Genomic DNA, 23,628 nt, shown 5'->3' on the forward strand with positions numbered 1-23,628 from the left:
CTTTGGTTTCCTCACAAGTTTCTTTGTGATAAACCGACGAACTAAGTTACACTTGAAGCTTCTGAATCTTGCCGCAAGTAAGGATTCAAACACCCTTCGCTTGGCGTACTCATTTGGAATGTTAAATAGAATCTGAAAGCACAAATAACAAACATTATTAGTTTTCCCATAACATAACAATAAATTGAAATTGTTTATAAATAATGTGGAATAACAAAAACTTACCCTGGTATCATTCCAAAACGTGTCAATCAAGCCTGTAGGTACGTCGCTCATACGAAGCGTAATGGGGATTTTTCGCGCACAAATCCCAACTTGACCAGCATACTGACGACGCCATTTACCTGAGGGTTGCCCTAACCTGTCATACTCCAAGACCATAGGACCGACATGTTTCTTGAAAGCTGTCGTCGGACCCCTCTGCCTTTTCTTTGCTGGTGCCTGCACCCCCCCCCCCCACTTTGATCCTCACGAAACGGCTCCATAATGGCATTATAGATTGGAGGCGCTTGCTCAGCTTCAATTTCAAACTCATCTATCATTCTCTCCAATACATCTTGCGCCTGATCTTCTGGCTCACCCAAATCAGGTTCCTTGTTCAAATTATACAGTTGGTCCCCATCATTTGATTAATCATCATCATTTGATTCAACATCCTCAACTCGAACACGGTATTGATCGTCCGCCATTAGATGTTAAAACCTATCATTACAAACATAACACGTTATTAGCTGCTAAATTGTAAGGTAAACTTATAATCATATATAAATTACTGAATTATAATACAAATAAACATAGAAAATGGTGATGCAAGTTACTTTATTCATTTAAAAGAATATAAGAAAAATTGGCAAGTAATTCAACAATTTCATTCATTTTCACCTAAAATGTGATTTTTTAAATCTTTCTACGCCTACAATTCAAACTAACAGAAAATATATAGTACCTTAATCTAATGTTCCTTCATCGTGGTCTGATCTCATGTAATTGGCTTGGTCGTCTATCTCATTTGGCACAGCAGGTCTAAGAACAGTGAAAGGTGCCGAGTCATCAAAGGTATCATATTCTTCCTCATCCTCGACATCTCCAACACCAAGGATTCTTCTTTTGCCGGCTAGCACAATAGACCATTTTGAGTTGGCAGGGTCAGTTACGTAAAACACCTGCTTAGTTTGAGATGCAAGGATGAATGGTTCTGCACTATAATTCAGGTTGCCAAGATCTACAAGAGTAAAGTCATCAAATTTGACGTTACGCCTGATATTATCAACCCACTTACACCGGAAAAGAGCAATCGTGAAGTCACAATAATCAAGCGCCCATATTTCTTGAATTCGACCGTAGTATGACAACTCTGCATCAACGGGTGATTTATCCTTAGCACTTGCAAACTCCCTTGACGATGCCACAACCGTTACACCACTGTTTTGGGTCCAGGATGATTTCAAATCTTGCCGCTCTGTCCAAAATGTGTACCCATTTATGTCATATCCCTCAAATGAGCGAACATCATCCCTAGGACCATAAGCAAGCCACCTTATTGTAGCTGTGACACTCTCATCCATTCCACCCATCACTCGATCACGAAACCAACTCACAAACTTCTTATTGTACAACTGCATCAGTGCCCTTTCACCTTTCGACGGAAACTCATCAAGCAAACTAGCCATGTGCTCGTCTAAATATGGGTGAACATCTGCAACATGGTGCAACACATAAAGGTGTGCTTGTAAGAACTTCTCTCGATCAGGTGACATTCGTTTCGACCCGATCGTGCCATGACCATCAAGTCTACCTTCATGTCGAGAAGTAGGAATACCAATAGGTTCAGCAACGGCTACATAGTCGGCCACAAAATTACCAATCTCCTCGCCACGGTCCCTTGAATCATACTTCCTTCCGGGTGAGCCCGATTCCTAACTTTATCTTGCAATGTACCCATGTGTCTTTCAAAAGGATAGCACCACCTCATGAAAACTGGACCGCACAACTTAATCTCACGCACCAAATGAAGAATCAAATGCATCATTATGTCGAAAAACGAGGGCGGGAAGTACATCTCAAATTTGCACAAAGTCACAACCACATCCGCCTGTAAAGCATCAAGTGTACAAGGATCAAGCACTTTGCTGCATATTGTATTGAAAAACGAACAGAGGCTTGTAATAGCTTCCCTCACGTGCTTTGGCAAAATACCACGTATTGTAATTGGTAGAAAAACTTGCATCAGAACATGACAATCATGGGATTTCATACTTGTCAGCTTCAATTCTCCATTTAAGGATACAAATCTTTTCATGTTAGATGTGTACCCTGATGGAACCTTAATTCCATACAGACATTCACAAAATATCTGTTTTTCTACCCTTGCCAATGTGTAGCAAGCCGGAGGTAAATAGGCCTTCCCCTCTTTGGCTTTTCCCTCATTTTTCTTCTTCGACGCATCCGTGGCCTTTCCCTTTCCCTTGCTCTTTCCCTTTCCCTTTTTCGAACCCATTTCTTTTTCCTTTTCCTATTCCTTTCCCTTACTAACCCTTTGCTGAACCCACAATTCTTGACGCACCCCCATCTTTTTCCAAATCTAAACGTGCACCCTTTCCGTCCTTTGTCTTGTTTTGAATATTCATCAGCGTTCCCAGAAGAGCGTCACACACATTCTTCTCTATATGCATTACATCAAGACAGTGCCTAACGTCATGTTCTTTCCAGTACGGGAGCAACCAAAAGATTGATTCTTTTTTAAAGAGAGCAACTGATTTCGCCGCTTTTTCAGATTTCCCAAATACTGTTTGTACACCCTTAACCCGAGCGTAAACCTCCTCACCAGTCAGTGGCCTAGGAGCAGTCCCCTCTTCCACCGTCCCATCGAAAGCCTTTTTCTGCCGACGGTACGAGTTATCGCGCCTGAGCAACCTTCTTGTCCTCAAATACACCTGTTTGAAAGAATGATCAAGGCGTCTTCTTGGCGTATCATCAATACAAATGGGACATGCCTTTTTCCCTTTATTCTTATAACCAGACAAGTTGCCATATGCAGGAAAATCATTAACGGTCCACATAAGAGCTGCACGCAATGTGAACATCTCATTCTTATGAGCATCAAATACGGAAACCCTTTCGTCCCACATCTTTCTCAATTCATCAACCAATGGTGCAAGATACACATCTATGTCGTTTCCAGGTTGCCTTGGCCCCGATATCAAGAGTGAAAGCATTACATATTTCCGTTTCATGCACAACCAAGGAGGCAAATTGTAGATCACTAAAAGTACCGACCATATGCTGTGCTGGGTACTAAGAGTGCCAAATGGATTCATCCCGTCCGTGCACAAACCAAGCCTTAAATTTCTGACTTCATCACCAAATTCCCCAAACTTCATATCAAGGTTCTTCCATTGCGGGGAGTCGGCTGGGTGCTTCAGCATTCTGTTTTTCTTTCTTCCCTCTACATGCCACCTCAAGTTTTTAGGGTCTTTTGGTAAAGAGAACAGACGCTTAAACCTTGGAATTATGGGAAGATACCACAACACTTTAGCAGGAGGTTCCTTCGTACCAGCATTGCAACTCTTGCGCTTGTAGCGCGACTTCTTGCATCTTGGACACTTCTCCAATTGTTGATATTCATTTTAGTAAAGAATACAATCATTAGGACATGCATGTATCTTCTTATACTCCAAACCAAATGGACACATGAGCTTCTTAGCGTATTAGTAAGACTTAGGAATTTCATTCCCATCGGGCAACATCTCACTTAACACGCTCAATAAGGAAGTGAAACTACTGTCCGTCCACCCATGCTTCAACTTAATGTTAAAAAGAGTTAGCACGGCTGATAGTTTGGAGTATTTTTTGCACCCAGGATACAAAGGCTTTTTAGAAGCCTCCGATAATGACTCAAACACGTCACCTTCAAAACCACGCATCATCTCATCCACACCTTCATCCTCAACCTCATCCACATGATCATCCTCAAATCCCTCCTCAGCACCATCATCAACAATATGTTCATCATTCTTGTATTCCTCGTCCACACGGATATCATTGCTTCTATCATCATGCACATCATACCCAATAACATCCCCACTGTACTCTCCTTCTTCACCATGCCAATCCACACATGATATTTAACCCTAAACCCACGACAAACTACATGATCTCTAATGATATCAACACTATTGACCACCTTCACATTATTACAATCAACACAAGGACAATAGAGGCACTCGAAACCCATTCTGCGCTGATAAGATGAAGCCGTCTCGCAAAACTCTTGAACCCCATTAAAGAATTCCAATGTATCACGTCTACCATACATCCATCCACGATCCTTCTCCATTAAGTAAATTGTCTCTAAACATGGAAACATATTACGAATAATGTATAATTGCTACATCTATTATATATACAAATCAAATTCAAACACACAACATGCATATAACATTCATATAGATAGAAAAATGCATATATTCTTCCAAAGGGTCCTTATCACTCCAACCTAACCCATCCTTGAACGTTTACTCTCACTAGTGAATGTATATCAGATTTCCAATTTTAAGGAAAATCCGGCAGCATTTCCCCCCAATTCTCCAAATAAACGACGTAGGTAATTACTTACCCACATATGCACCCAGAGAACATGGTGATCGAGGAAATGCTAAGCCAAGATGTTCCTTAAAATCAAAAAAACTGATATACATTCACCACCTAAGTGAGAGCAAACGTTCAAGAACAGTCCCAACCGGGGACTATTCAAGACTTTCTCCTAATGAGAAAGCCTTGAACGGGTATCTAGGCATATGATGATACATGAAATCAATTAAAAAACAATGGATTAACCACACATCATGATAGACGATGCACTAAAGTTATATCACACACCATCTCCACAAAAATGTGCAACCAAGAACTTATTTAAAGCACATAAAGTTATATATATATATATATATATATATATATATATATATATATATATATATATATATATATACCTGAGTACCTATAAAGGCTCAACACTCTCAAATAGAAGGTCAATGCCAAGGTCTATGCTTCGCCCAAAAATTCCTGATAATCTTTTTCAGTGTAACCTATATAGAACACAAATAGAAAACCAGATTAAGGGAAAAGATAAGAATGATATTAGTGAGCAAGAACAAGGACAGTCAGAGTAAGATACCCGGATGTTTTCCGCCCACTCTCCAAACTGATGATCTTACCCTAGAAGCCCTTGACACCCATTTCTTAGCCTGAAACACGCATATATATAGTGAGAAGCAACTCATAAAGAAAAATATATTCAAACCCTAAACCCTAAACCCTAAACCCTAAACTCTCAACTTTGTTCTCTTAAATAAAACGGACTAAATTATCCTATAAACCAAATAAAACTCTCAACTTTAATAGTGATGATAAATAAAGTTCACATAACAATTTAGAAATATAGGTAAATGTAGCTTGTACTCAGCTTATAAACAGCAACAATAACAACTAAAAAAGGCCTTACATTTGTGGAGGGGGAGCCTTATGCGTTCAATGGAGGGGGAGCTGAGCCTTGCGCGTATGATTGACAAACCCTAGCAATTACAAGAAACTTGTCAATATTAACTAAAGACCAATTCCTCAAAAACCATAACTATGGAGGAGTGCTATTACGACTTACCTAGCAATGAGGAGCGCTATAGCAATGGAGGAGCTGCTACATACTTCAATAATGCAAGCATATATGGAGGGAGGCAGAAGAGAAGAGCTGAGTGCGTGCGTGAGGGAGGCAGAAGAACAAACCCAGACCCACTGCGTGCGTGAGGAGGCAAAAGCTTCAATGGACCCTTCAATGGAAGCTTCAATGGAGGAATGGTTTGGGGAGAGGGAAGGCGCGCATTTTTGGAGGTGAAAGCAAAAACAGAGGTGAAAGAAGAACGTTTGCACAGTAGCTGTATGTATTCAAAAACCCGGTTTTTTTTTTTTTTAAATTGAACCGTTGCCAAATCTACCCCTTTTATATTTTTTTTTTTAAAAATTAATCAATTGGCAACGGTTAACCGTTGCCAAATGTAACCAATAATTTATTTTTTTTAAATGTCGCTCACTTATGTTGGCAACGGTTTTCATGAATCGTTGCCATAGGGGGGTTGCCTATTTCATTTTTTTCTACTAGTGATAATTAATATGGAGTCTTTTCAACAGCTTTTGACGGAGCTCGGTTAAGTGTTAGTGACGCGGTTTGTAGCGCATGTCCCCAGAAAGAGATAGGAAGTTCACTAAGACCCATCATTGATCGAACCATGTCTAACAAGGTTCGATTCCTTCGTTCGGATACTCCGTTCCATTGAGGAGTTCCGGGAGGTGTCAGCTCTGAAAGAATACCATTTTCTCTCAAGTGATCGTCGAATTCATGGCTCAAATATTCGCCACCTTGATCCGGTCGAAGTGCTTTAATTTTCTTGCCAAGTTGATTCTCAACTTCTCCTTGAAATTCTTTGAATTTCTCAAAAGATTCATATTTTATTCGACATTAGGTAGACATAGCCATATCTACTAATGTTTGTTAACGAAGGTGAATTCGTAGGGGTCTTAGTTTAAGTAGTGGTATCAACTTTTGTCTAATCATATGTCAAAATCATGCAATTTCCATTAAACATATATTTGCAAGACAATTTTGAAACAACCATTGTCAAAGTCTTACATTCAAAATAACTAGGTGGGAAACACCATAGATCATAGTATGTTTAAAAGCATGATGAAACTAAGATTAGTTTAATTACATGTCATAGACAAAATAGTGCATGCAAGCACGACCGAAAAACCATCTTCGTCGTCTACTTGTCCTTGCACGTACACTTGATAAGCTTCTCACTTGGTCCCTAAAAAGGCAACATAAAGTGAGTCATACTTGGTATCTAATACCTATAATAAGCTTAATTCACAAGTGTTTAAGGAAGATACCTGAGGCAGATGGTCCATCACACTCTTCAAAGAATGTGTCTCCTTTCATTCAGAAATATATGCCCTTAGTGCATTATATCCTGAGTGGAATGAAGTGAGCATAATATGACCAGCCATTCCATCCTCTAATGGAATTCCGAGGAGTTCCATGTGCTTGAAGAACCTAGTCATTCTTGCCACATGGGGTCGGAGGGGCATACCTTGTCTCAACTTGGTGTTGCAAACTGTAGACCAAAGATGGTACCTCTCTTTAGCAAGACAACCTTGATCTGATGGCTTCATATTCATGTCTTTAAGTAACCTAGTAACCTCAAACAAGAGTCCATCACTGTTGTCGTTGAAACTCTTAGAGAATCTAACACCGACAACATCCCTTAGTCCTCCAAGGAATAAGTCCGGAAAAGAGAACGGAAGTTTTCCTTTCCATTCTTCCGGGATGGAGTTAGCCATGAGTTGTGACACTATTTTACAATCATTGGACCATGCACAATAAGTTTCGTCACTCAAGTATTTCTTGGTGAAGAGGGTTAGGAGGGAAGTATCCAGAACATACTCCTTGGAACAACTTCGGAGAGTTTTCCTGAGTTCCTCTTCCCATTCTTCAAAGTTTGTCAAGTTAAGCTTGATGCACAACTTATCGGGGAGATCCGGGCCACATAGGGTTGTTGTTTGAGTTAATTGCAGACATTGTTTTACAATTGAAAGAATTTGAAATGAAAAACCATTCATATAATCAATAAATTTGAAATTTAAAAGCGTTCAAGAAAATTTTCAATCTTATTGAGCATTTTATCCACGCATTAATAATTTTGTCCCATTTAGGCGAGAATAAAATGATTCCGAGATCCTAAAGATCAAGAAATGGTTAAGCATGCTTTGGCTTGTCTTAACATTAAATCTCTTAAGGTAAGCAATCCAATTGCTAATAGCACTAAGCTACTCTCGGTTTGATAAAACATCGCATCTAATGCATTCTTGACATTTTATCTCTTTTGGCACGACATCTAAGGACTCCTTACTGATATCGTTGAGCTTAACCAAGATCAACTCGTATACCTATTATACATTACGTTCCTAGGGAAGTAGTGATGCCTCGCTTTGGCGTAGCCCATCACATAAGTGCATTAGTTCGATAAGTGTTGTTCTTGGAACGACAAATTTTAGCTCAATATTTTAAGGGACCTAGGGTTTCTATGTTGGTTGATTTAAGTGAACTTAACTAATCACACAACATATCGAAATCCTAAACATGCATCTATCATTCACAATATTATAACAGCAATATATATATATAGCTTAAATTTGATGCATTTGGCAACTAGCATGACCCCTTGAAATCTTCAAATCTTCAAGGGCCTTCATCTGGGCTCTTCTTCATCGAAATGCTGTCTTGAGACATCTTTGCCAAAATAAAATTACTAGCTACTACGACTAAGATTAAACTAAAGTACAAAAATACTTAACAGTACGCAGACCGTATTTAGATTTACAAAAATATGTAACGGAACGCAGTCCATATTTTCTATCCTAGTCGGGTCCCACTAGTTGCCATTTTCTCAAAACCTGTTTTGAAACAGTCTTTCAGTCACCCATTCACTATTTGTGAATGGCCTATGCATTAAACACGCAAAAACTAGTAACTAACTTAGGTGGTTAATCCGATTAACGCGCATAATTAAAACTAGTCAAAGTTGTTTAATAAATTATGTATTACTAAGGTGCAATTTGTTCACGTAATTAGCTAAGCTCCCACTAAATTCCGCATCCAACTTAATCAATCCAATTAATTAAGCCAGTTAACCCAAATTTGTCAAAATTAAAAATTTTGCAAGAGCCGGAAAAATCGAGGTCCAACCTCGTTAAATAATTACATACATATTTTAAAATGGAAAAATTTTCACAAACGCATAGCACAAACTTAAGCAAAAAAGACACCCACTCCTATCCTCGTGGGTTGCGCACCATGGCTGGCAAGCAGCCCGTGGGGTGTGCTTGGTGCATGGTGCTAGCATGCAGCGCTTAGCGTAGCATGCCACACTGCTAGCTCCAGCAGCGTGCCTTGCATGCTACGCATGTTGGCTTACTGCCCACGCATCAGCCCCCTTGCATCCCTCGCCACACAGCATCGCATGCTCGATGCTCACCCCCTGTGCGCACCATAGACTAGCCTTGGTGACGCTTGGGGTTTTTGCCTTAATTTTCGTGTATTTTTCTCGGGATTTTAATCTCGATTTACGTGCGACGTAAAATTAATCTTAATTTATTTTTAGAATTAATTTAGGGAAAAATCAAAATAAAATAAGTCCAACTTAATTAATTTCAATTTTAATTGTGCACAAATATTTTAGGTCTTTCTTGAAGCTTAAAATTAAAAGAGTTATGTCCATAATTAATTTAACCAATATGCAAATTAATAATGGATTTGACAAATAGGGAGTTGAAAAAATAATCTAATCATCCAATGATAAAATTTTCCAACTTTTATACCTGTGTAAAATAACAAGATTACATCTTCCAATATGAAGATTTATCAAAAATAATCACAAGCATTTGAACTTTAAGGATTTTAATCAACCAAATATGAAAAATCCAAAGTTAGTTCAACATGGAATTTAGGGTTAAAGTTCCAATCATTAAAACATTTAAAGATTAGATCTTTAACATTCACACATTAATGCAATTTATTTGCATAATTGTGAAAAGCAAGTTTAATTATGTGAAAAAGAACATGTCAACTTAAGCACATATTATAACTCCATAATCATACTTAAAAAATATTTAAACTGCAGTAGATTAGGGATGCAATAATGCATTTAATCTAACCTTGACATGCTTGCATTAATCAAGGCATAAAAGATTTAAAATTTTCGTTGAAAACAAAAAAAACTTAAGAAAAAAATGGGTTTCTGGTTCGAATTTGGCTTCTGGACAATCCTTAAAAAGGGTTGAAACTGATTTAGAACGTCGATTCCTCCCAAAAAACACTATTTGGGACAAAATCAGAATTCCCAGACCAAAACCTGAAAAATACGAGATTAAAACTATTTTAAAAACGTACTTCTAATCTAATTAGAAAAGCAAACACCAGAAATTAAATCTTCTTTAAAACACCTTAATTAATAAATAATTGCAATAAATAAAAGGAGCGCGGCTCCGATACCGCTGTAGGGTTTCGTAGAGACCCACTCTACGCGGAAAGAAACCCACCAAGACCCGCCCCGATAACTAAAGCAATTATAGCATGCAAAACATAATTAATACACAATTAATAGAAAGATGGATAGAGAATTATACCCTAGACACGTGCTTCGCTCGCTAAAAGAGCTCTTACTTGAACCCCGCAAACGCAAGGTCTCCGACGGCTCGTACCCTCGAACCCGACCCGATCGGCCCAAGCCCCGAAGGTTAGTCGGGGCCTGACCTAAAAAGATTGGACTTTTACGAACTTTAGGTATTCTCAACAATGGAGATTCCTATATAGTTCCACTCAAGTGTGTGTTCTCAAAATCCCAACCAAGTGGGTATTTATAGAGAATGGGGACTTGAATCCCATTTCATGATCAATGTGGGATCATGTGCAAATGCACTAATTTATTGAATTCCAAAATAAATTATTTAGCATATGCAATCACAAGGGAACAAGTGGCAAGAGGAAAGAATGGGTTAGGTGAGGACCATGACCATGGGGGGACCATTACCTTGTTCCCCAAGGCATGGCTCTAAGCCTTGGTCCCCACTCTCCTCAAACCGGCTTCAAGCAAGGAGTGAGCTGGCAGCCCATCTTGCTGCCCAGCTAGCAGTGCCAGCCTGTGCACAGCAAGCATGGCCAGCACGCACCAGCCAGCACAGCTAGCACATGCGTGCTGCTAGCGAGAGACGCATGTTGTTGGCTGCTGGGCGCTGGGCAATGCCTGGCATGGTGCTGCTGTGCGAGGTTGCTAGCATGTTGCTCGCTGTTGCTACTTGGTGCTGCCATGCAAAGGCACGCACGCAAGCAAGCAAGCACAACATACTACTGCTGTGATGGCCTACACGCACACGCAGATACGCACAGGCCTAGCCATGCGATAGTGTTGTGCTATGCGTAGGATGTGCGAGGGCTTGCGATAGCACCTAGGCATGCCTGTTGCGGTGGTGTTGTGCCATGAAAAGGCACGCACACACACATAAGCACGCTGCTACGATGGTGCTGCCATGCGAGGCACGCACACACGCATTGACCTAGTGCTAGCGATGGTGCTACCTTATGCACCTGGTACGCATGGTGCGCCTAGCACACGCATTGTGCATGCTAGCTCGAGCTAGTCTTGCGTCCACATGGTTAGGCCATAGTGATGCTACGACTACGCTTGAACTTGTTGGTTGTGATTTTGCGACGCTTGGTTTCGACGCCCTAGGCTCCATATTCGACGTTTGTATTCTTAAAACTCCAACGACTCATCGAATCCTTCGGATTGATTCGTCGTCTCGGTTCGGTTGTTCGATTGGGTTCGATCCGAAGGGTTCAGTTAAGATTAAGCTATAATATTAATTGTACCTTAATATTACTGATCAGAAGCGGCCTCCCTAGGCATTCCGATCACTTGACCTTAGTGAAGAATTAGCTCTGTAATAATTTTGAACCCTCTATCAGAATAATACACTTGTTGGAAGGACACCATTCTTTTATTCAAAAGCAACAATTGTAGTATCAGTTATTAGTCGGCCCGGCACAAAAGCACTCTGATGGTGAGAGATGAGGCTTGGAAGAAAAACCTTAAGTCGATTAGCCATCAATTTAGAGATGATTTTATAAATGACGTTGCATAAATTGATAGGCTGAAACTCAGTCATCTTCTTCGGCTCCTTGCACTTCGGGATAAGTACTATACATGTCTGATTCACCTTATCACCCTTCTTGACCCACCATTTCTGAATAAAAGCAATCACACCACTTCCCACAATATTCCAGCATTTCTGGCAGAACAATGCATGCAACCCATCAATACCCGGAGCTTTGTTCGGGTGCATATGAGACAACGCATCAAAAATCTCCTCCCGATTTAACCCTGCAAGAGCCTCCTCAATGTTAGAAGGCAAGGATGAAGAAAAAATGTCAGAAAAGTAATTCTGAATAATATGCGCCATTCCTCCCTCATCATCACACATCACACCATTCATATCTCTAACCTATCAACGCGGTTCCGACTCTGCCTACTATTAGCCTTATTATGAAAATACGAGGTATATTTATCACCATCTTTAAGCTCGTTAACTCTAGCACGGGCATGCCAAATGGACTCATCAAGACGTTGTAGTTCATCTAACTCCTTCACGATACTTGCGCACTTTTGAAGCATCTTCCCATCGGGGATCCGACGCTGCCAGCTTTGTAATTCATTCTCTTTAAGAAGAATTTTCCTCCTTGTATTCAACTTAGCCACACAAGAGGTGATTTTGGAACTAACACACTGCTCACTGTTAAGGTCCATGCATGCTTCACGGTTTTTTGAAAGTCACTGTGAGAAAGCTACAAGTCCTTAAAATGGAAACGTTTTCTTCCTCTTTTGCGCCTTTTCTCCAGATCAGTTTCAAGAAGGATTGCAGCATGGTCAGAGAAAGCAATAGGAAAGTGTCGCACCTTACGCTTCTTAAAGAGGTTACACCAACCATCACAAGCAATGAACCTTTCAAGACGCTCCCTTATCACACCATTAGGATCATTTGCACGCTTCCAAGTAAAAATATTCCCCAAAAATCCTAAGTCATCAAAGTTACACAACTCCATCATCTCTCTAAAGAACTCAATTTTCCTCTCACTCCTTGACACCCCTCCATCCTTCTCACTCTCATGTAAAATCTCATTAAGGTCATCAAACACCACCATGGGAAACTGAATATCATCTCTATGGTTCTTAATGAGCTCAAAAGTAAGGTGCTTATAGCCCGTTTCGGGCTAATCATACCCACAACCGCCCACTTAGGACTGTTATTGTAATCCTTGACCTCAATAGCAATGTAATGATTTGATTACGACCAAACATGAGCATTTATGACCCTCCACCATAGCCCAATACCACCCGAGTTGCCATTACTACTTACACAAATACCATTCATAAACCCACACCTTTTTCGAACTAGTTCTAATCTTCGAGCATCAATCATCGTCTCCATAACTAAAACTATATTAGGGCGGTCTCTCCAATACCACGTTTGGAGGTTACGAACTTTCTTGGCATTGCCCAATCCCCGGCCATTCCAACTTAAGATTTTCATTTCTCTTTGCGGTGTTGGACATTACCAACCAACGCTACTTTCGAGATATTGTAAGACATAGGAACTTCCTCAAATCCCATTATGATTTTCTTCACATCAGTCCCTTCTATCTGCTCTCTATTCCCACCTAAATCCCCTCCCCCTTCCTTTTTTCACTTACAACTCGCCCCAAGTCATCTCTCTCCATGTGCATTCCAGCAACACCATGTAGCAACTTCACTTTCCTGAGTTTTCTATTTGAGTTCTCTTGCACTTCAAAATAAACTTTTTTCCGATCAGGGACTTCATTAGGATTCACTACTACAGAAATAGAGCTAGATGCACTGCTAGTTTTGTCAGATTGCTGAAGCAGAACTGTCAGACTATCAACCATATGTCGCACTTCACCATCCCCATCCTTACTTCCCTGGTGCACATTACCCGTATCCACAAAGTCAACCTTCTCCAACTGCCCAATAACACTCTCAACAACTACCTTATTCTCTTCAGTAATAAACCGTGACTTTTTTGCAATAAAAAGCTGCTTGGCGCAACTTCCTGCTTTGTCTTTCTTCTCTGTCTCACTGATTTTGATAGCCTTCCAAGGGGAGGCCACCCTCAAATCATCACTAAATTTGCAGCAATTGGGGACATCGAGACCAGCATCATCACAATCTTTCTCACCATGCCCTAATTTACCACACACATAACAGAACAGGGTAAGTCTCTCATACTTCACCTCAACATACTTTTTCGATTCTCATCACAACTTCATACTAATCTTGTCTTTCACCGGCCTTTGCACATCAACATTAACTTTAATAAGAAGGAATTGGTTTAGCCTAACATCACCATGATTATTAAGCATAACAAAGGTTCCCAATTTATCACCAATAGTCTTAGCATTATAAATGTTATTCTACCCAAGAAATGGCAGGTCATAAACCCTAACCCAAAAAGGAATTTGAAATAGCGGGATTTTAGAGGGTTTACAGTTTTTTTCCACATCATTGAGGATCAAAGCATGCCTATCAAACTGACATGGTTGGCCCTCCATAACTTGACGCTTATCATTCCAGTGGTGAAATTGAAATAACAACTTCTTCTTAATACAATTTACCACCTTTCCGTGCTTTGGGTTCCATACAAGTTTCATGGTAGTAATCAGAGCATTGGAAATAACATGTCGTTCTGTCCAGATCCTTCCCAAAATCCCAAGAGACACTTTGTCTTCCTCCTCCTTCTCTCCATCTTCAACCCACTCTATTCCATCCTCCTCATTGTTGAGACCAAAATCGTTACGGGTAATGCGTAGGTTATCATCCTCATTCACCCACTACTAAAAGACAGCTGATTTACGAGGGAAATTTTCCGTCGGTAAACCTTAAAAATCCGTCGGAGACCCCTTTGTAGGAAATTTGGGATATACCGAGGGATTTTCCGTCGGAAACTTCCTTACCGACGGAATTTCCGACGGATATTAGTTTCTCGGAACCTTAGTTTGATCAGAATTGGAGGTCCGTCGCAACCTTCCGACGGAATAAAATCCCTCGAAATATTCCCCTGTTCCGACGGAAATTTCCGTCGGAAGGCCCCACCTTTCCGAGGGAATTTTCCGTCGAAAGTGGGGAATGTTACGAGGGATTTAGTCCGTCGGAAGGTCCCTCTTTCTGAGGGATTATAATTCCGTCGGAAGATTCCGAGGGATTGTAATTCCGTCGGAAGGTCTTCTTTTCCGAGGGATTATAATTCCGTCGAAAGTTCTCTATTTCCGAGGGATTATAATTCCTGCTTCTTATATTATATTACTCACTGAACAAATTTGTGCAAATATATATATATATATAGATACTAATTCCAATGTTTACAATAAACACTAAGTTAATATAAAATTATAACTAACAAACACTAAGTTCATCAATGTTATACAACAGCGCGAGAGCCCTGGCCAACTCCACCAAAACCCGGGTCGTCGTCCCTGGGATCTCGAAATGGAGGTCGCACGTTGGAACATGGGTCATTGGCGTAACGACTTATCATCCTTTCTTCCAGCCTCTTCTCCATTTCTTCCATTTGGGCTTGTAGTTGGGCTTGAACTTGGGCTTGAACATGGGCTTGAACTTGGGCTTGAACTCGGGCTTCCATGTCGGCTTCCATTTGTTCCTGAATAGTCTGGACCCTAGATTCCATCTGATCCTGCATCTGAGAAACAAAGGAGTGCGTGTACTGCATGGAAGAGGTGGAAAGTCGGCGACCTATCTGGCTGCCATAGTACATGTCAGCACTTTCGCCTAGTCCCTTCACACGTCCTTTTTTGTTCCGACCACCCACTGTCTCCCAGTACAGCTCATTCGGACTCTTCTGAGTCGTTTGAGTGCTAGCTGCCTCAACCCTCTTTTGGTAGGCCACCTACAAGATAAACATATAAAAGGGAACAAACGAGGTAGTAAGTTATACAAATAAGCTAAACCAAATTAAGCCAACTATGAAGTATATGACCTATTCTTTGACCATTTTCTATGCTTTTGACCAAATGAACAATTTCTTTCTCTAAACATGCATATTTTAGGTATTGTAAGGGGTACAATCCTTAAAATCACAAAAACTACAAGTCCCTAAGGTTTGGGACGCATTTTGAGCCAAATGGAGCCAACTATGGCCTGTATGACCTATTCTTTGCCCACTTTCTATGTTTTTGACCAAATGAACTATTTTTTTCTCCAAAATTCTCTATTACAGGTAGTCTAGGGGTACATGCCTTGAAATGCCAAAAAAATACAACTCTCTAAGGTTTGGGACGCATTTTAGAGCCAAATTGAGCCAACTATGGCCTATATGACCTATTCCTTGCCCATTTTCTATGTTTTTGACCAAATGAACTATTTTTTTGTCTAAACATCTCTATTACAGGTAGTCTAAGGGGTAAATGCCTTGAAATTCCAAAACAATACAACTCCCTAAGGTTTGGGACGCATTTTGGAGCCAAATTGAGGCAAGTATGGCCTATATGACCTATTCTTTGCCCATTTACTACGTTTTCGACCAAATGACCTATTTCTTTCTCATAACATGTCTATTATAGGTATTCTAAGGGGTTCATGACTTGAAATCACAAAAAACTACAAGTCACTAAGGTTTGGGTGAAAGGAATGGTGTCCTTCCAACAAGTGTATTCTTCCGATAGAGGGTTAAGAATTATTACGGAGCTAATTCTTCAGTAAGGTCAAGTGATCGGAATGCCTAGGTGGAGGCCGCTTCCGATCAGTAATATCAATGTGCAATTGATGTTATAGCTTAATCTTAACTGAACCCTTCGGGTCGAACCCAATCGAATCACCGATCCGAGACAACGAATTTATCCGAAAGGATTTAATGAGTCGACAGAGTTTTACTAAAACAGACGTCGGAAATCGAGCCTAGGGCGTCGAGACCAAGCGTCGCAAAATCACAAGCAACAAGTATGAGCGTAGCCGCAGCTAGGCTAGGCTAGCTCATCGCAAGCCTAGGCGCACCATGTGTGTGCTAGGCGCACCATGGTGTGCTAGGCCCTATCGAAGCCTAGGCGCGGCCTGGCAGCCTATCGCAAGCAATAGGCGCACCAAGCGCACCTAGCAAACCATCACAGGCACTTGGCAGCACCATCGCAGGCACCAGGCGCACCATCGCAGGCACTAGGTGCTGCGTTCATGCGTGCCTGGCATGGCAACACCATCGCAGGCACCAAGCGCACCATCGCAGCCACTAGGTGCTGCGTGCGTGCGTGCCTGGCATGGAAGCACCATCGCTGGCACCAAGTGCTAGCATGGGTGCCTGCCTAGCATTGGCGCACCATGTGTGTGCTGGCTTGTGTGCTAGCCTTCGCATGGCAGCACCAAGCATCACACCATATGCGAGGGCCTGGGCACCAGCATAGTGCTAGGCCATGCACAGCAGCCCAGCATCACCACGCACATTGACTGTTGTGTGATGCGTGGGCGTGCGTGTGGTGCGAGGCCAATGCACGCTGCGCATGGTGCGTGGCTAGTGCGAGAGGTGCTGCGAAGGTGTGTGCGTGGTGTGCGAGGCAAAGGGGGCCAGCATGCGTGGCTCGCTAGCAGCACGCATGCTGGGAGTGCGAGGCATGTGCGTACGTTGGGAGTGCTAGGCAGCCAGCAACGCCCAGCAGCTAACAGTGGCCAGCACCAGCACCTAGCACAGCCTAGCGCCAAGCATGCGAGGCTGCTGGGCAAGCACATGCTAACTGGCTGGGCTGGCTGGCACATGCTAGCTGGCGTGCTAGCTAGCAGCAGCCTAGCACCCCCTAGTGAGTGGCGGTTTAAGGAGAGGTGGGGACCAAAGCCACCAAGCTTCCCTTGGGGAGCAAGGCAATGGGATATGGTCCTCACCTAACCGATTCTCTCCTTTTGCCACTTGTTGGCTTGTGATTGCTTTTGCCTAGTTATTTATTTTGGAATTAAATAAATTATTGCAATTGCACATGATACCACATTGATCATGAAAAGGGGTTTCAAGTCCCAATTCTCTATAAATACCCACTTGGTTGGGATTTTGAGAATACAACCTTGAGTGGAATTAAGAAGGAAACTCTAAGAAAGAGTAAACCTTTGATTCGTAAAACTTATAGTTATTTTGTCCGGGTCTTAACTAACCTTCAAGACTTAGGACGCTCAGGTCGGGTCGAGGGTACGATCTGTCGGAGATCTCGTCTTTTCGGGATTTTGAAGTAAGAGCTCTTTGGGAGCGAAGCACGCGTCAAAGGTATAATTCTTGTTCTTAATCTTGTTTGATTAAGTTTATTATGCTTGTTAATTGCTTTAATTAAGGGGCGGGTATTGGTGGGTTTCCTTCCGCGTAATGTCGGGTCACTACGAAACCCTACAGCGGTATCGGAGCCACGCTCCTTTTAATTCTTGCAATAATTTTAATTAAGGTGTTTTAAAAGAATTTAATTTTCGGGTTCATGTTCTTCTAATTAGATTAGATGCTCGTTTTAATTAATTTTTTAAAACTCGATTTTATTTTCGATTTGGCTGTCGAACCCAGATTTTGGCTCAAAAATAGTGATTTTTGGGTTCTGGAACCGTTTCAATCCTTTTAGAGATGCCCAGAAGCCAAATTCGAACCAGAAACCCAATTTTTCTAGGGTTTTACGTTTTTCAACGAAAATTTTAATTCTTTTTAAGCCTTGATTAATGCAAGCATTACAAGGTTAGATTAAATGCACATTTGCATCACTAATCTACTGGTTTTAAAATATTCTTGAGCATAATAATGGAGTTTTTATTAGTGCTTAAGTTGATATACCAATTTTTCACATAAACTTGTTTTTCACAAATTTTGCAAATAAATTGCAATAAAGTGTGAAAACTTGTTGGGATTTTGTATTTTAAGTTCCCAAATAATGTTAAAGTTCTAATCTTTAAAGGTTCAAATGATTGGAACCCTAACCCTAAATTCCAACAAAGTTTGGATTTTTTTTCATGTTTGGTTGATTAAAATCCATTAAGTTCAATTACTTGTGAGTGAAAGTTGATTAATCTTCATATTGTAAGATGTAATCTTGGTATTTTTACACAAGTATGCAAGTTGGAAAATTTTATCATTGGATGGTTAATTTATTTTTCCAACTCCCATTTGTCAAATCCATTATTAATTTGCATATTGGCAAGATTAATTTTGGACATAGCTCATTTTATTTTAAGCATAAAGTTAGACCTAATTCTGTTCAAAATTGAAATTTTTGATAAATTTAGGCTTTTGCACCAATAAAATAAATTTTATTTTAAGTAGGACTTAATTTTATTTTATTTTATTTTCCCTCAAATTAATTCTAAAATGTAATTTAGAATTGATTATTGTCACACACAAATCGGAATTAAAATTCCAAGTAAAATGCAAGCAAATCGATGCAAAACCGCAAGCGTCACCAAGGCTAGCCGGGTTGCCTAGCAGCCCACATGTAGGCTGCCTGTGGTGCGCATATGGTTGTGCATCATTGTTGTGTGGTTGTGTGGCGAGGGATGCATATGGCTGGGTTTCGATAGTTGGCCTTGGCTGCTGGGTGCTTGGAGGCGCTGCTGGGCAGCGTGGTAGCAAGCACCAGCTAGCCCCCACTTGCTGTCAAGCGCTAGCATGCGTGGTGCTGGCCAGCGTAGTGTGCTGTGCTGGGCACAGCATGCTAGCACCAAGCGCCAGCCCAGCCCCTTCAATGCTGCTAGTGCGTGTGAAGCGTGAGCTGCTGGCGGGCTTGTGCTGCTGCAGGGCAGCGAGGCAGCAAGCCCCAGCCAGCCAACTAGCACACTGCTACCTATCAGCCATGGTGCGCCATGCATCATAGGATGGGGCCTTATTGCTTAAGTTTTGAGCTATGATTTTGCGATAATTTTTGCCGTTTTAATAATTTTAAATAATTATTTTAACGAGGCTAAAAACCTCGATTTTCGATCTTGCAAAATTTTGACAAATTATGGGTTATGCCGACTTAATTAATCGGATTAATTAAGTACGGATGCGGAATTTAGTGGGAGCTTAATTAAGTGCGTTAACATTTTGCGTTTGGAAATCATGGATTAAACCACTTTAACTAGTTTTAATTAGGCGCGTTAATTGGATTAACCACCTAAGTTAGTTACTAGTTTTGCGTGTGTAATTATGTATTTCGTAAAATTGCATGGGCCATTCATAAATAGTGAATGGGTGAATGGAAGATTATTTTCAAAACAGGTTCTTTGAAAATGGCAACTAGTGGGGCCCGACTAGGATAGAAAATACGGACTACGTTCTATGATGTATTTTTGTAAATCTAAATACGGTCTGTGAACCGTTAAGTATTTTTGTACTATTAGATTAATCTTAGTCGTTCTAGCTAGCTTCTTTTATTTCGTTTTGGCCAAGATGTCTCAAGACGGCGTTTCGACGAAGACGAGCCAAGATGAAGACCCATGGAAATTGAAGATTTCAAGGGGTCATGCTAGTTGCCAAATGCATCTATTTTTTATGCCTTATATATAATGTTATTATATATGATTGCTAGATGCATGTCTAGGATTTCTATTATGTTGCGACGATTAGTTAAGTTCACTTAAATCAACCAACATAGAAACCCTAGGTCCCTTTAATAATATTGAGCTAAAATTTGTCGTTCCAAGAACAACACTTACCGAACTAATGCGCGTACATGATGGATTACGCCAAAGCGAGGCATCACTACTTCCCTAGGAACGTAAGGTATACTAGGTATACAAGTTGTCTTGGTTAACCTCAACGATATCAGTAAGGAGTCCTTAGATGTCGTGGCAAAAGAGATAAAATGTCAAGAATGCATTAAATGAGACATTTTATCAAACCGAGAGTAGCCTGGAGCTATTAGCAATTAGATTGCTTACCTTAAGATATTTAATGATTAAGACAAGCCAAAGCATGCTTAACCATTTCTTGATCTTTGGGATCTCGGAAACATTTTATTCTCGCCCATAAGGGACAATTTTAAAATGCGTGGATAAAATGCTCAATAAGTTTGAATATATGCATGAACGTTTTAAATTTCAACTTATTGATGTATGAATGGTTTTTCACTTCAAATTCTTTCAATTGTAGAACAATGTCTGCAACTAACTCAAACAACAATCAATTCTCTTTGCGCTCAATTCTCGACAAGGAGAAGTTGAGCGGGCCAAACTTTCTTGATTGGCAAAGAAATCTCCGCATTGTAATAATGCAGGAGAAAAAGGAATACGTCCTTGATGAGGAAATGCCCGACGCTCCCAATGAGGAGGTCACTCAGGCTTCCCTTAACCGATGGCAAAGTGCCAATTGGGATGTCAAATGCATCATGTTGGCCACAATGTCTCCGGATCTTCAAAAGACTTTCTTTAAAAAGGAGACAGCTTTTGAGAACATTTCTAAGCTTCAGAATATGTTTCAAGAGCAGGCCAGAACTGAAAGGTTCGAAACCCACAGGCATATCCTTGAGAGCAAGCTCAAGAAAGGAGAGTCAGTCAGCCCGCATGTTCTCAAAATGATTGGATTATTAGAAAACATGGAACGGATTGATGCTGGGTACTCAACCGAAATGGAAATTGACATCATTCTCCACTCCCTTCACAAAGGCTATGATCAGTTCAAGATAAACTATAATATGCATAGTATGGAGAAAACCCTCACCGAGCTTCATGGTATGTTGAAGCAAGCCGAGAAAACCCTCAAGGATGAGGGCAAGCATGACATGCTCATGGTGAGGAAGGGCAAGCCATCCAAACGTGTGGGCAAAAAGAAGAGCTTTAAAGGGAAAAAGAAGAAATTCCCGCCTAAGTCAAAATCAGCCAAGGGCAGCAAGGACAAGAAGGCAGCTTCTTCTAAATCTGATTCCGAATGTTTCTACTACAAGAAGAAGGGACATTGGAAACAGGACTGCCTCAAATTCAAGGAAGATAAGAAGAACGACAAAGTTTCTTCTTCATCAGGTATTTACGTTATAGAGTTAAACTTCGCTAGCAAAACATCATGGGTATTAGATACCGAATGTGGCTCACACCTTTGTTCCAATGCTCAGGGACTAAGGATATGTAGGAGGCTAGAGAAGGGAGGGGTCGAGCTTCGGGTCGACAATGGAGCAAGGATGTCTGTCGTCTCCGTTGGAACTCTCAGTTTGTCTTTGCCCACAGGGCTTGTTCTAGAACTTGAAAACTGTTATCATGTTCTTAGAGTGACCAAAAACATTATTTCAATATCGGTGTTGGACGCCAAAGGATTCGAATTTCGAATCAAAAATAATAGTTTTTTTATTTATTTCGATAATGTTTTATATGGTAAGGCACATTCAGAAAATGGTCTTTATGTGCTTTCACTAGACAAACAAGTCTATAACATCGAGAACACTACCAAAAGGGCTAAGACCATCGAGTCGAATCAAACCTACTTGTGGCATTGTCGTCTTGGCCATATTAACATCAAACGCATCAAGAAACTTTTTCAAGAAGGTGTTCTTGACTCATTCGACTTAGAGTCGTTTGAAAATTGCGAAGGATGCTTATTAGGCAAGATGATAAAACAGCCATTCTCCAAGTTGGGAGAAAGGGCAAGTGACTTATTAGGTCTAATACACACGTATGTATGTGGACCAATGAGCACACCCGCAAGACAAGGTTACCGATATTTCATCACTTTCACCGACGACTATAGTAGATATGGCTATGTCTACTTATTGTCGAATAAATCTGAATCCTTTGAGAAATTCAAAGAATTTCAGAAAGAAGTTGAAAATCAACTTGGCAAGAAAATCAAAGCACTTTGATCGGATCGAGGTGGCGAATATTTGAGCCATGAATTCGACGATCACTTGAAAGAAAATGGCATTCTTTCAGAGTTGACACCTCCAGGAACTCCTCAATGGAATGGAGTGTCCGAACGGAGGAACCGAACCTTGTTAGACATGGTTCGATCAATGATGGGTCTTAGTGAACTCCCTATCTCTTTCTGGGGACATGCGCTACAAACAGCAGCACTAACACTGAATAGAGCTCCGTCAAAAGTTGTTGAAAAGACTCCATATGAATTATGGACTAAGAAACCTCCTAGGTTGTCTTTTCTCAAGATTTAGGGATGCGAAGCATATGTCAAGCGATTAATTTCGGACAAAGTTCACCCCAAATCAGATAAGTGTTTCTTTGTGGGATATCCAAAAGAAACCAAACGGTATTACTTGTACAATAAATCCGAGAACAAAGTGTTTGTTGCTCGTGATGGTGTCTTTTTGGAGAAGGATCAACTTTCCAAAATGACAAGTGGGAGGAAAATCGAACTCGACGAAGTTCGAGAGGATGAGCGACAATGTCAACCTGACAAAACTGACAATATAGATACTTTGGAAGCATCTTAGAACATTAGTCAGAATCAAACAGACAATGTAAATGCTCAACCGATTACCTTACGTAGGTTGCAACGTCAAAGATCTCAACCAGATAGATACCTCGGTATCGTCTTAACCGATTATCAGGACATCCTAGTAATGGATGGTGATGAGCCTGCGACATACAAGCAAGCTATGACGAGCCCCGACTCTGCAAAATGGCAAGAGGCCATGAAATCCGAGATGGACTCCATGTCTGAAAATCAAGTCTGGGACTTGGTGAATTTGCCCGAGGGTTATACACCCATTGGTTGCAAATGGATCTTCAAAGTGAAGACAGACAAGGATGGAAATGTATCAATATACAAAGCTAGACTGGTGGTAAAAGGTTATAGACAAGTCCACGGGATTGACTATGATGAAACTTTTTCACTAGTTGCAACGCTAAAATCCGTTCGGATCATCCTAGCAATTGCTTCATATTACGATTATGAAATATGGAAAATGGATGTCAAAATTGCCTTCCTTAATGGAATTTTGGAAGAAAGTGTGTATATGACACAGCCATAAGGTTTTGTTGATCCAGGCAACGCTGGAAAGGTTTGCAA

This window comes from Chenopodium quinoa, unplaced genomic scaffold (genome assembly GCF_001683475.1).
Source record: "Chenopodium quinoa cultivar QQ74 unplaced genomic scaffold, ASM168347v1, whole genome shotgun sequence".
NCBI classification, from domain to species: domain Eukaryota; kingdom Viridiplantae; phylum Streptophyta; class Magnoliopsida; order Caryophyllales; family Amaranthaceae; genus Chenopodium; species Chenopodium quinoa.